At 43.3% G+C, this 15,438-nt stretch overlaps 1 long non-coding RNA gene across 1 annotated transcript; it reads right to left on the bottom strand.

Moving 5' to 3' along the window:
• Nucleotides 1-925: 925 nt before the first annotated feature.
• On the bottom strand, nucleotides 926-12,910 carry LOC120987113. Its single transcript, XR_005775917.1, has 4 exons — nucleotides 12,676-12,910; nucleotides 11,857-11,862; nucleotides 6,090-6,093; nucleotides 926-937 (listed from the first exon to the last, which is right to left on the bottom strand). It is a non-coding gene; the product is annotated as an uncharacterized LOC120987113 (long non-coding RNA).
• Between the last annotated feature and the right edge of the window lie 2,528 nt (nucleotides 12,911-15,438).

Below are 15,438 nucleotides of genomic sequence, written 5' to 3' on the forward strand. Positions count from 1 at the left end.
GATGGGGTGCTGCGCCAGATGACCTGGCCTCCACAGTCACCGGACCTGAACCCAATCGAGATGGTTTGGGGTGAGCTGGACCGCAGAGTGAAGGCAAAAGGGCCAACAAGTGCTAAGCATCTCTGGGAACTCCTTCAAGACTGTTGGAAGACCATTTCAGGGGACTACCTCTTGAAGCTCATCAAGAGAATGCCAAGAGTGTGCAAAGCAGTAATCAAAGCAAAAGGTGGCTACTTTGAAGAACCTAGAATATGACATATTTTCAGTTGTTTCACACTTGTTTGTTATGTATATAATTCCACATGTGTTAATTCATAGTTTTGATGCCTTCATAGTCATGAAAATAAAGAAAACTCTTTGAATGAGAAGGTGTGTCCAAACTTTTGGTCTGTACTGTACTTATTAGAGTTCATTTTTTCCAGATCAAAGAAAGAATACTAGCTGCAGTGAGATCACAATCTATGCTACCAGAGCCATATTCCAAACTATTCCTATTTGCTGACCTATCGGCAATTACCTCACTGTTCAATTGAAAATTTGATGCAGATCACAAGCTCTCACAAACCAGTTAATTATATCCAGGAAAGGAATTATCCACATTATCCTGAACGCTGAAGAAGGAGCAAAAGTATTGCAGAAAATTAGAGCTCCCCCCTGTGGATGCAACAGACAATAGATCACCGGTGGCAAGAATCCTACCAGATTGGAAGATTACTTGAGGCTCCAGCTGTCTCCAGATGTTTAAGCTTGAAAGACAAGAACTTATTGTTGGAGAAGACATAGAGGCACATTTATTAAGACCAGAGTTTTAGATGCCAGTCTTAATAAAGGCCCATTGCTGGTGGTGAATCCGCAGATATTATGAAGAGGAGCAGGCCTCTCCATAACTTCAGCGCATCAAGGGCGAGTACTAAATGTAAGACGTCTTCCCAGCTGTCTTACATTTAGACCATTTTCTATGCCAAAAACAGGTGAAGAAAATTATTAATGATGTAGGCCTGCTGGTCCGTACCCTTCCCCACCCACGCCATGAAGACAATTTTAGACCTGGCGTGAGCGTGGAAAAGTCACAGATAATGGCGAAACTAACCATATAACGTCACCACTCCTGCCAGCTTGATGAGGCCATCACGCACCGTGTGAGATTTTGCTTGGGATCTTCAATCAAGATGGCCTCTTCACACTCAAATGGATAAGGTAAGTACTATTTATTTATTTTTTAAACCGAATTATCCCTGAAAGCTTTAATTTTTTATCTCAGATGCTGTGATCAGCAATAAACCCGGTATCTGAGGGGTTCAATGACGGGGTGGTGCAATCGCCATTCCTCATCGTTGCGTCTGCTACTTACAAAGAAATGCACTTCGTGATGAAGTAATTAGTTACAAAGCAAATTTGTTGTGAAATTATGCTAAGCAGCCGAATCAAACTTGTAAACTTCACTCGTCTCTTATAAGGCTTATATAATGCAGCCTATATAAAATAGTATATTGTGCTGTACTACTTTTCCTCCAATGATGTGTCTCGCACTTCCACACATCAATAGGCATTTGATGTTCGGTTACTCACTGTTTTTGCTTTAGGCAGTCATTGGTTTGATGTTTCTGACTGTTCTCTGAATAGGATGCAGCTATATACTTATACAGTGGAAATAACACATAGGAGCAGCAGTAAGATCATGGTCACAGGTACATTTCTAATGGTACTTTCACACTTGCGGCAGAGGATTCCGGCAGGCAGTTCCGTCGCCGCAACTGCCTGCCGGATCTGTCAAACCGCATGCAAACTGATGGCATTTGTCAGACGGATCCTGATCCGTATGACAAATGCATTGAAATGCCGGATCCGTCTCTCCGATGTCATCTGGAAAAAACGGATCCGACATTTATTTTTTTCAAATTTTTTGTGGTCTGAGCATGTGCAGACCGCAATGCTGGATCCGTTTTGCCAGAACACTCAGGCCGGATCCGGCATTCAATGCATGTAAATGGGAAAAAATGCCGGATAAGGAATTCCAGCAAGTGTTCTGGAATTTTGGACGGAGATAAAACCGCAGCATGCTGCGATATTATCTATGTCCTGAAAAGTCAAAAAGACTGAACTGAAGACATCCTGATGCATCCTGAACGCATTGCTCTCCATTCAGAATGCATTAAGATAAAACTGATCAGTTCTTTTGCGATATTGAGCCCCTAGGACGGAACTCAATGCCAGAAAAGAATAACGCTAGTGTGAAAGTACCCTAAGCATTCCTTCTGGTCTCCATTGAAATCTAAATTTCCTTGTCTGTATATATCAGCCTGCAAAAGAAAAATGAGGGGAGTTATGATGGCTGTTAAAGACTTTGTGGGGGAGATTTTTCAAGCTGGTATAAAGTAGAACTGGCTTAGACTACTTTCACATCTGCATTTTAGCTGAATCTGTCATGGATCAGCAAAAACGCTTCCATCATGATAATACAACCGTCTGCATCCGTTATGAACGGATGCGGTTGAATTGTCTCTAAAATAGCCATGGAACTGTAAGCCAATGGGTGACGGATCAGTTTTCTTTTGTGAGTCATGACAGATCCGTCATGACCGGCGTCACACGGAGGGAGGGAAATGGGAAGGCCCTGTCCAAGTGAGAGGGAAAGGTGGTGACCCCTGACTCACCTTGAGGCTGGCACCTGACTGCCCTGACGTCCCTAGACGGGTTCCTCACCCGTACGCCGATCACGTGCCTAAACCCTGGCTTTCCCTAAGATGAGCCCTACGTAGTGAACAGGGCGGTGGGATCACTAGTCCGCACCACTGACACTAAAGGAAAACACCAAGGAGAGGACAGACAAAACAGACAAAACATATAATCCCAGGTGGGCTACAACAACAAAAGCCCAACAGGGATCCGGAGGGTAACACTCTGGAACAACAACCAGGGATCACAGCTACTCAGCTCCAGTGGGTCAGTACAGAAGTCCAGGCAGGAAGCTCTATATCTGGCAACCAGAGAAGTGGGAGAGGGGAATATAAGGAGGTTGGGAGTTCTGGACAAGAAACAGCTGAGGAGAAGAAGCTACGGATCTCTGAGTGAGCCAAAAAGGGTTGCAAGGCAAACCCGGAAAGCTACCATTAAGAAGCAGCACTATCTTTATACATAGAGCGCGCAGCCACCCGCTGAGACTTCCTGACCCCGGATATAACGGAGTCAGACGTGGCTCTTGACACCCTCGTGACAGTACCCCCATTTCCACGAGGGGCCTCCGGACACTCAGGACTAGGTCTCTCAGGATGAGAGGCATGAAAAGCCCGATCTAACCTGTCGGCGTTTACCTCAGACGCTGGAACCCACATTCTTTCCTCGGGACCGTAACCCCTCCAATGCGCCAGATATTGAAGAGACCGGCGGACCCGGCGAGAATCAACAATTTTGGATATTTGAAACTCTAGATTACCATCCACAATAACAGGAGGGGGTGGCAGCGGTGATGGTTCTAGAGGTGGAACATACTTTTTGAGTAACGACTTATGGAAGACGTTATGGATTTTAAAAGTCTGAGGTAGCTCCAGGCGAAAAGCCACGGGGTTAATGATGGCTATTATTTTGTAAGGACCAATGAACCTAGGACCCAGTTTCCAAGAGGAAACCTTTAATTTAATATTCCTAGTAGATAACCACACATAGTCATTCACACCTAGGTCCGGACCTAGCGACCGTTTCTTATCAGCCATGTATTTATATTTACCTCCCATATTTTTCAAATTAGTTTGCACTTTCTGCCATACAGATAAAAGAGATGACGAAAACCGTTCCTCTTCGGGAACCCCAGAAGACCCCCCCTCCTTGAAAGTACAGAATTGGGGATGAAAACCATATGCACCAAGAAATGGTGACTTGCCAGTGGATTCCTGACGGCGATTATTTATGGTAAACTCGGCTAACGGTAAATATGATGACCACATCTCTTGGTTTTCAGACACAAAACACCTTAGATATGTCTCAAGGTTTTGGTTGATACGCTCAGTCTGTCCATTCGACTGAGGATGAAAAGCTGAGGAAAAGGACAAGTGTACCCCCAAACGGTAACAAAAAGCTTTCCAAAACGTAGAAATAAACTGGGTTCCCCGATCCGAAACAACATCGGAAGGGACCCCGTGAAGCTTCACGATTTCACTGATGAATACCTGAGCAAGAGTCTTAGCATTAGGTAGTGCGGGTAACGCAATGAAGTGTACCATCTTGCTAAACCTGTCTACTACTACCAAGATAACTGTTTTACCCGCAGACAAAAGTAAGTCAGTAATAAAATCCATTGACAGATGTGTCCATGGCGTATTGGGAATGACAAGTGGCAATAAAGACCCTGCAGGACGTGTATGAGAGACTTTCGCGCGCGCACAAGTAGAACAAGTAGATCCATAACATCCTGACGCAACCTTGGCCACCAAAAACGACGAGGCAATAGTTCCAAGGTTGCTTTACTACCCGGGTGCCCAGCAAGTGCCGAATTATGATGTTCCTTTAATAATTCGAGACGCAGGTTTAACGGTACAAACAATTTCTCTGAGGGGCAAGAGACCGGGGCGTCCCCCTGGGCCTCTAACACCTTCCCCTCCAGAACAGAGTGTACTGCAGAGACAACCACTCCCCTTTGTAGAATGGGTACCGGATCACTCACATTACCCCCTCCAGGGAAACAACGAGATAATGCATCTGCCTTGGTATTTTTTGCCCCAGGACAATAGGTAATAACAAAGTTAAACCTGGTAAAAAATAGCGACCACCTAGCTTGTCTAGGGGTGAGACGCTTAGCTGATTTGAGGTACAGAAGATTCTTGTGGTCTGTAATCACCGTGACGGGGTGAATTGCCCACTCTAAAAAGTGACGCCATTCTTCAAACGCTAGTTTAATAGCTAATAGTTCCCTTTTGCCAATATCATAGTTCTTCTCCGTTGCAGATAGTTTTTTAGAAAAGACAGCACAAGGACGCCATTTGCCAGGAGACGGACCCTGAGACAATACAGCCCCCACTCCCACCTCTGACGCATCTACTTCAAATTAAAAGGCTGGGAGACATCAGGTTGGATTAGTACAGGTGCCGAGGTAAACCTCTCTTTTAGAGAGGAAAAAGCAATTTTAGCGACGTCAGACCATTTAGAAAAATCAGTCCCCTTCCTAGTCATGTCAGTAAGGGGTTTGACAATCACCGAATAATTTTTAATGAACTTTCTGTAGAATTTTGCAAAGCCCAAGAACCGTTGCAGTGCTTTGAGGTTCTCAGAAAGATCCCAATCTAAAATTGCCTGGACCTTCCTAGGATCCATACGGAAACCTGAGGCAGATAATAAATAACCTAGGAACTGTATTTCCTGAACGGCGAAGACACATTTTTCAATTTTCGCATATAATTTATTCGTCCGTAGGACCTGCAGTACCTGTCTGACATGCACCTCATGTGTTTTCAGATCAGACGAATAAATTAAAACATCATCTAGGTATATCACCACAAACCTGCCGATAAGATGACTAAAAATGTAATTAACGAAATGTTGGAAGACAGCAGGAGCATTGGTCAGGCCAAAAGGCATGACTAGATTTTCATAATGCCCCTCAGGGGTGTTAAAAGCTGTCTTCCACTCATCCCCTTCCTTGATACGAATCAGATTGTAGGCCCCCCTAAGATTAAGTTTGGAGAACCACCTAGCACCCGCAATCTGATTAAACAGGTCAGGAATGAGAGGAAGAGGGTAAGGGTCTCGGATGGTTATCCGGTTTAGTTCGTGGAAATCTAGGCAAGGACGCAGGCCCTCATCTTTCTTTTTAACGAAGAAAAACCCTGCAGCCACGGGTGAAGAAGAGGGTCTGATGTGTCCCTTAGCCAAGCTCTCGGAAATATAATTTTTCATGGCTTGTCTCTCCGGACCCGAAAGATTATATAACCTGGTCTTGGGTAATTTTGCACCGGGAATCAGATTAACCGGGCAATCGTAAGGATGATGGCAACCCTTTTCAGAAAAAACGTCCTCAAAGTCCGAAACAAATTTAGGTAGAGCAGCTATGGAGGCGACTAAGCAATTGCTATTTAAGCAATTTTCTCTGCAATGCTCACTCCACTCCAATATCTCCCTGGCCTGCCAATCCACCACTGGATTGTGCGCTACCAACCAGGGAAGACCCAATACCACAGGAGTAGGAAGCCCCTCCAGAACATAACATGAAAGACATTCGTTATGGTGGTCCCCTACCCGAAGGTGTAAGTTATGGACAATTTGAGTGAGGTTTCTCTGAGACAGAGGAGCAGCATCAATAGCGAATATGGGAATAGGTCTCTGTAGCGTACAGAGAGACAAACCCATAGTGTGGGCAAAATGGGCATCTATCAAATTTACTCCTGCTCCACTGTCTAGAAAGAAAGAAATAGTCTCCGTCTTAATACCAAAAACAACAACCGCTGGCAACACAAATTGAGATGTACGTATGGAGGAAACGTATACCCCCCGGCTGACATCCTCCACACAGCCTGGGGTTAGTAGTTTTCCGACGGTCTCTTGTTTTTGGGAAAGGAAGGACAGACATTAATGAAATGACCTCTCCCCCCACAGAAAAAACAAACCCCACGCCTACGGCCTGCCTCAGGAGGACGGACCTGACGAGTAGTTTCTCCTAGCTGCATAGGCTCGTCTAAGTCCGTACAGACTAACTGCTACTTGGGAGGGGTTACCAATGGCTCAGGATTTTTCAATCTGTCCCTCAAACGTCTATCTATTCTGATAGAAAGGGACATAACAGCATCAAGGGAAAAGGGAGTCTCATACAGCGCAAGCGCATCCTTAATCCTTTCGGATAACCCAGAGCAGAACTGACTCCTGAGAGCCGAGTCGTTCCACTGGGTATCCGTAGCCCACCTACGGAACTCTGAGCAATACTCCTCTGCTGGCCGCTCTCCCTGTAGGAGTCTCCGTAATTTTGATTCAGCCAGAGCGACTCGGTCAGGGTCATCATATATGAGACCCAATGCCCCAAAAAATTCATCCACTGACCGGAGAGCCTGGGAATCAGTGGGTAAAGAGAACGCCCAGGATTGCGGGTCCCCCTGAAGCAGGGAAATAACAATCCCCACCCGCTGTTCTTCATTACCAGAGGAGTAAGGGCGCAGCTTAAAATATAATTTACAGGCCTCATGGAACGTCACAAATTTGTCCCTTCCCCCAGAAAATCTGTCAGGAAGAACAACCTTGGGTTCCGCAACAACCTGGTTACCCGTAGCAACCGCTGGGCTTGCGGTCTGTTGCAATTGCTGCTGTTGCTGGAGGACCGACGCCTTCAATCCTGCCACCTCCAAAGACAGGCCTTGAAGTTGCTTAGACAAAGCAGTAATTGGATCCATACTGGATTCTAAATAGGCAGAAAAAGAAAAAAGTTTTTTTTTTTTTTTTTTTACCTATACAAAATAAGGGCCAGATATAATGTAATGACCGGCGTCACACGAAGGGAGGGAAATGGAAAGGCCCTGTCCAAGGGAGAGGGAAAGGTGGTGACCCCTGACTCACCTTGAGGCTGGCACCTGACTGCCCTGACGTCCCTAGACGGGTTCCTCACCCGTACGCCGATCACGTGCCTAAACCCTGGCTTTCCCTAAGATGAGCCCTACGTAGTGAACAGGGCGGTGGGATCACTAGTCCGCACCACTGACACTAAAGGAAAACACCAAGGAGAGGACAGACAAAACAGACAAAACATATAATCCCAGGTGGGCTACAACAACAGACAACAAAAGCCCAACAGGGATCCGGAGGGTAACACTCTGGAACAACAACCAGGGATCACAGCTACTCAGCTCCAGTGGGTCAGTATAGAAGTCCAGGCAGGAAGCTCTATATCTGGCAACCAGAGAAGTGGGAGAGGGGAATATAAGGAGGTTGGGAGTTCTGGACAAGAAACAGCTGAGGAGAAGAAGCTACGGATCCCTGAGTGAGCCAAAAAGTGTTGCAAAGCAAACCCGGAAAGCTACCATTAAGAAGCAGCACTATCTTTATACATAGAGCGCGCAGCCACCCGCTGCGACTTCCTGACCCCAGATATAACGGAGTCAGACGTGGCTCTTGACACCCTCGTGACAGCTCCGCATCCCAGGAAAGTAGCCATAGTTGCCCATAACAACCAATCATATTCCACTTTTCATTTTCCAAAGAACCTGTAAAAAATTAAATGTGAATACAGTTGCAAGAAAAAGTATGTGAACCCTTTGGAATTATATGGATTTCTGCACAAATTGGTCATAAAATGTGATCTGATCTTCATCTAAGTCACAACAATAGACAATAACAGTCTGCTTAAACTAATAACACACAAAGAATTAAATGTTACCATGTTTTTATTGAACACACCATGTAAACATTCACAGTGCAGGTGGAAAAAGTATATGAACCCCTAGACTAATGACATCTCCAAGAGCTAATTGGAGTGAGGTGTCAGCCAACTGGAGTCCAATGAATGAGATGAGATTGGAGGTGTTGGTTACATATGCCCTGCCCTATAAAAAACACACACCAGTTCTGGGTTTGCTTTTCACAAGAAGCATTGCCTGATGTGAATGATGCCTCGCACAAAAGAGCTCTCAGAAGACCTACGATTAAGAATTGTTGAATTGCATAAAGCTGGAAAGGGTTATGAAAGTATCTCCAAACGCCTTGCTGTTCATCAGTCCACGGTAAGACAAATTGTCTATAAATGGATAGATTTTTTTTAGGTACAGTTACACTTTAACATGTTACTAAAGTGGATATTGGGGTAATAACGTGGAGTGACCAATAATAAAACTTCTACCACTAACCCATTCACAATTTGGTTTGTCCACAAGGACTTCATTAGAAATACTGTATTATAATTTAAGCCAGATCGGGATGTAAAAAGGAAAAAGAAAAAATTATTACATTATGAACTAATAAGATAAAACAGCTTAAATCTTTAAATAAAGCAAACCCCTCACCAGATAAAGCAGCTTTGTTACAAGAATGTAGAGCCCAATTTCAAGGATTTTTCCTTTATAGATATGAAAAATTACTATAAATATACCAAATGGATGCTTATAAAAATAATAATATCCTAGTTAAAAAATTTGCTAAAAGTAAACAAGCTAAACAACTGTATTCCTTATTTAATTGATGAAAAAATTCAAGGAATTATGGACCCTAAGGCTTGTCTTCACACCTGAGCGTTTTACAGCGCGTTCCTACGCACTGTAAAACGCTCAACAGGCAAAAACCAATGTTTCCCTATGGGAATGGTTCTCACCTGAGCGTTTTACAGCGCGTACCATCGCGCTGTAAAACGCCCGACGCCCCAAGAAGTGCAGGAGCTTCTTTGGGGCATCTTGTCACGCGTTCCCGTACATAGACTTCCGGGAACGCGCGACAATGGGTGTTCGCTTGTTCCGGAGCCGCGTCTGTAAACGCGCATACAATCGCGAATACAGAGCGCTCTATCCCGTACGCTCAGGTCTGAACGCAGCGTAAAGAAATAGTGAATGCATTTGCAACATATTACAATAAACGATATAACCTTTCATCTGATAATTTCACATACTACCTATTTAGAGAAGAAATCTTTTATGGCTAAGAAAAACCTTCTAAAACTATCGAGCTTGTAACTGGATATAATATCATCCCCCCTCCTATCTATGACAGAAATTGCTGATGTCATTAAACATCTTCCTAAGAACAAGTCCCCCTGCCCTGATGGGCTTTACCACTGCTTATTATCAAAAATATAACTCCATCCTCTCTCCATACCTGGATGACTTAGGGGACTTTCACACTAGCGGCAGAGGAACTGCCTGGCGGATCCAGGAATCCAGACGCAAACTGATGGCATTTGTCATGTGGATCCGTCTGACAAATGCATTGCAATACCTGATCCATCTCTCTGGTGTCATCCGGAAACACGGATCCGATATTAATTATTTTTGTCATTTTTGGAGGTCCGTTTTGCCGGAACACTTAATGCCGGATCCGGCACTAATACACTTCAATGTAAATTAATGCCGGCAAGTGTTCAGTATCTTTGGCCAAAGATAAAACTGCAGCATGCTGCGGTATTTTCTCCGTCCAAAAAAACATAAAAGGGACTGAACGGAATGCTCTCCTTTCAGAATGCATTTCGGATAAAACTGATCCATTTTTTCCGGTATTGAGTTCCTGTGAGGGAACTCAATACCGGAAAACAAAAACGCTAGTGTGAAAATACCCTAATTTAATCATGTCATCTTTACTAGCTCCTTTCCTAAGGAATGCCACAATCCCAAAAACAGATAAACCTGCCATCCCTCCTGCAAACTTCAGATCGATCTCTTTATTAAATGTGGATCCAAAACAATACACTAAAATAATCGCTAATAGACTAATAGACCTTCTTCCAAAATTGATCAACAATTATCAATCCATTAATGTAATCTTTTTGTTATAATATATTAGATTTTCTAAGAATGGTTACGGGTGTGACTCTCAGGAACTCCTCAACTAGCACTTTGTTTTCTTAACTTAAATCAATCAAATCAAATATCTAGTACCACATGTGCAGTTGTCAGGCATATTCTACTAGCAGCTAGTATTGCTATTGCCAGGGAATGGAAGAATCCAGTGCCACCAGCATTGGAGATTAATAATATAACTATACAATGGAAAAATGATTGCAATACGACTAAATAAACATGAAATATTAAAATCCAATGGGAGTTGATGGGACACATTTGCCCAATTATAATCTGAATGAGAACATTATCCAAGGGTCGTAATTTGTTTCTGGGGCCATCATTGGAGACCAGAGGAGAGTGAATGAGAACTGGAGGCAGATTGCGAAAAAGGAAGAGAAGCAGGGGAAGAAACAAAGTGCAAATTATCAAAAAATTAAATTTAAATTGAAAATTCTTACGGACAAATTCCCCCAAGTGACTTCTTCTTAATAAATTCTGCTAGAATTCATTATTGATACTTTCCTAGTACTATTATTCCTGCCACGTAATTCAAGAGTACAGCTGATAACATTTTCCACTTTCTTTTTTTCATTATCTTTTTTTTTTCTTTTTGTATGTTATGTATTACAAATAACATATTAGAAATTGATTTAAAAAAAAATACAATTGCTGTAAACGACAAATATTGATAAATAAATAAGAAAATACTTAAAGACGAAAAAATGATTTCAGAGAACCTTATTTTATATACTATTGGCTGTTTTCTCAGATAATCTGAATGTTAGGACTATATATTAAGCCTATGTTGTCAAGGTTCTTTGCGTCGCAATCTGCGACTTTTCTCCGTTCACGCCTGGTCTTAAAAAGTGGGCGTGGTGTGGCCGGGGAAGGGGATAGGCCGGCAGTCCTGTCTCATTTACCATTTTCTATGATTGTTTAAGGTGAAGAAAATGGTCTAAATGTAAGACAGGTAGGAAGCTGTGTTACATTTAGAAGCAGCGGTGGATCTAGAGTAGTTATCTAAAGGCCGGTAACAGTGCAGGGCTTTATTAAGACTGGATTCTAAAACACCAGTCTTAATAAATGTAACCCAAGATGTTTAGAGATTAACCTTTATAATGATTAATCAGGCATGGATCAGCCAGGATTTCCACACACCCGTGCCTGATGCATCAGACTAGATCATCTGGCAGTAATGTTCTGGCTGCAGTGTGCTGCCACACCAGAACATTGTGAAAAATGGCCTGTTAATTCTGGCCATGTGCTTCAGCCAATATTCTTATGCTGCCATTCGCCTGATGCCACACATCTGGCTGCCTCTGCTGCAATCTTTTCCTACTGCCACCATCTTGTGCTGTTATTGCCACTGCTGTTTCCCCCCACCTCCCCTCCCTACATTAGTGACAGGCCACTATGTTGACTCCTCGTACTGTTGCCACCCTCCCCACTCTGTGACTGGGCCACTGTGTTGACTCCTCATGCTGTTGTCATGCTCACCACTCTGTGACTGAGCCACTGTGTTGACTACTCATGCTGTTGCCACAGTCACCAGTCTATTTTGGGGACACTGGTGTCACTGTTTGGCCTTGTTTACATCACAGTTTGTTTTACTGTTCTCCTGATCCGTCAGAAGAACCAAAAAATTTGAAAGACCAGGATCCTGTCTTTGGAGATTCTATAAGGCCTCTACCACACAGTAGTTAGCATCAGGATTTCATCATGATTTGGAAGCAAAGTGCAGAAGTGGGTCCAAAACACAGAAAACATGCAAAAATTTCCTTCACATGTCATCTCTGTTTTAGACCCACTCCTGTTTTTGCCTTACCAATTACTGACCAAATGCTGACCGTGTGAAGATGGATACTCAAAAGACAGGATCCATTTATTTTTCTTTTGGGTTTTTCTGATGGATCAAAAGAAGGGAAAAATAAACACTGACGTGAACACAAACTTACTGCTTACATCCCACCCCTCAGTCAAGGCACCACTAGTTGTATCAGTAGGTAACTGAACATGTTCTTTAGTAATCTATGTGGAAACAACAGATGGTGTAAAATGAGACCACTCTATTACTCCATAATAGAATGAGTGGGTAACACAATATCTTATCTATGAAATGTGGACACCGCACATTGAAATTAGACCACTGTTTCACTCTATAGTAGAATGAGTGGGTAACACAATATGAATCAATGTGGACTCCCCACAAACAGCAAAATGAGACCGCTCTTTCACAATTTAGTAGAATCAGTGGCTAATAGTATAACTAGCAATCTATGTGGAAACAGCAGATGGTGTAAATTGAGACAGCTCTTTCACTCTATAGTAGAATCCTGGGCTACTGCATGGGTAAGTACATTATATATGATGCAAACATTGACCTGCAAGGCTAAGTTCACACTTTAGTTATTTGGTCAGTTAATTCTAGCAGTTACTGTACAGTATGTGGAGCCAAAATCAGGAGCCAATCCTACTCGCAGATAAAGTATCATGAAAAGATCTGCACCTTTTCTGTGTTTTAGACCCATAACTGATCAAATAAGTGAAGTGTAAAGTGAGCAAGTAGTGATGCATGCCGATGCACTCATCCATATATTGTATGTGACCTGCCTGTCATACTGACACAGTAACTTTTTCACTACCAGAAAGGACTAGTTTTTCATGTTGCTGCAATGCACAGTGAGGTATACTGAGATACAATCTCCCTGCAGGCCGGGATATAGCTTAGTTAATGCGCTTTGTGACAAATTAAATTGGAACAAAGCAAATTTTTGGGAAAAATTTGCCGAGGCATTCAAATAGAAATTTTTTTTAAATTCACTCATCTCTAATTAAAAGTGATGTCTGGGACTTAAATGTTGATATCTTTTTTTCCGGATAGATTACCAATACCTTATTAGTGGGGATCTGACTCTCGGCACCTTGAGCACTCCAGCTATATTTAAACAGGAGTTTAGAAGGGTTGCTTGGAGAAATGACCTATTATTTAAATGACGGTTTTATGGTAAACGTTTGTTTTTAGTTTTTCTGGCAGTAGTTTTAACTTTCTACGTCATCATCTACATTGTTTAAAAATTTCAAAAATCATGCACTGATGATTTGTACTGATTACTGAGGCCTAATCTTCATTTTTTGTACAGGTAACTTTTCAGTAGTCATCATATTATCATCATCACAAGCAGGATAACAATGACAGATATCACCTTTGTATAAATAACACAGGATCCAATAGTCACAATAAGTGATATCACAGCTTAAGGGGAATATTTCATTTATAACAATTTTTATGTCAGTAAAAGAGGACATGTCACCTCTCCCGACTTCTCTGCTTTAGTAACTACTTAATTTCCCCATGTAATCACAATTCTGGAGCATCTATTCTTTTAACTGTATGTTGTATCGTTCCTCTATTGTTATTAATTTATTTGTAAACTGCAAACTGTTTGTTATTATGCCCATTGTCCAAGGGTGTGGTCATAAGTTCATAAGTGAAGATGCTCCAGAATTGTCATTTCTTGTGGAATACAATTATTAACCAAAACAGACATGTTAGTAAGGCCTCATGCACACGACCGTTGTAACGGTCGCGTACACACACACAGGGGAGAGGGAAGTGACCACTGCGCTCCACCCTCACCCCTGGCCCTGCCTACTTGCCTCGCAAGTCCTAATGACAGGGGACAACTGGACGGCAATCCCTAGCTTGGAATAAGTGCTGGGATGACAGATAGACAAACAACAGAACGTGAACGGACCGAGTCAATACCAGGAAAGCTACAAAATACAAATGGAGCAAGCAGAGAATAGTCAGGAGCTGGGGTCATAAATACCAGGAGAGACGTGAAGTACCAAAGGAGTCAGCAGAGGGTCGTCAGGAGGAGGCCGGGGTCAGAATACCAGGAGAGCAGCAAAGTACACAAGGAGCAGGCAGAGGATCGTCAGGAATTCAGCAGGAGGTAAGTACGCCAGGAAAGACCAAATCACAGGTGGAACCTAAATGAATAGGCAACCTGTGGCCAGCAGGCTGCCTGTATTTATAGTGGGGAGTGAGGGTCATGTGATGTGGCCAGCGTCACATGACCGACAGACCAACCAGTCGAGCACCGAGTGATCAGCTCAGCGCTCAAGGCAGACTTAGGAGCAGGGAGCCACCCAACTAGTAAAGCCGCCCTGGGAACGAGGTAAAACACATCCTCGTTCCCGAAGCTAAGCAGCAGGTCTGCGGCTAATGGGGGACCGAGTGCACCTTCGGAACCCCGTTATAGTACACCCCCTTTTACGAGGGGCCACCGGACCCAAGACTTCAGGCGATGGCCTTTCAGGGTGTTCTAAATGAAATTTTCGAACAAGTCTAGGAGCATGAACCTCCCTGGCAGGTACCCAAGATCTCTCTTCAGGTCCATACCCCTTCCAGTGAATCAGGTACTGCAAGGAATTACGCACCTTCCTGACATACACTATTTTAGACACCACATACTCGACAGCATCATTAACAAGAACCGGCGGAGGCGAGGCTTTCGATGGTACTACCGGTTCAAAATATTAAGTAGAGATTTATGGAACACATTATGAATGTGGAATGACTCTGGCAGCTCCAACCTAAATGATACCGGGTTAATCACCTCCGTGATCTTATATGGTCCAACAAAACGAGGAGCAAACTTTTTAGAATCTACCTTAAGAGAGAGATTCTTGGAGGACAACCATACCTTATCCCCAACCTGAAAATTCACCCCCCTTGAACGTCTCCTATCGGCCTTGAGTTTCTGAGAACTTTGAGCCTTTTCTAAGTTCTATTGAACCCGGGCCCAAACTGTGCACAGTTCAGAGGAGAACCTATCCGCCTCAGGGTTAGAGGAGGAGACGGATGACCCAGAATGAAAACGGGGATGGAAACCATGGTTACAAAAGAAAGGTGAAACCCCAGCAGAAGAATTGACATGGTTATTCAAAGCAAATTCAGCCAATGGAAGAAATTTCACCCATA

This window comes from Bufo bufo, chromosome 1, assembly GCF_905171765.1.
Source record: "Bufo bufo chromosome 1, aBufBuf1.1, whole genome shotgun sequence".
In the NCBI taxonomy this organism is placed as follows: domain Eukaryota; kingdom Metazoa; phylum Chordata; class Amphibia; order Anura; family Bufonidae; genus Bufo; species Bufo bufo.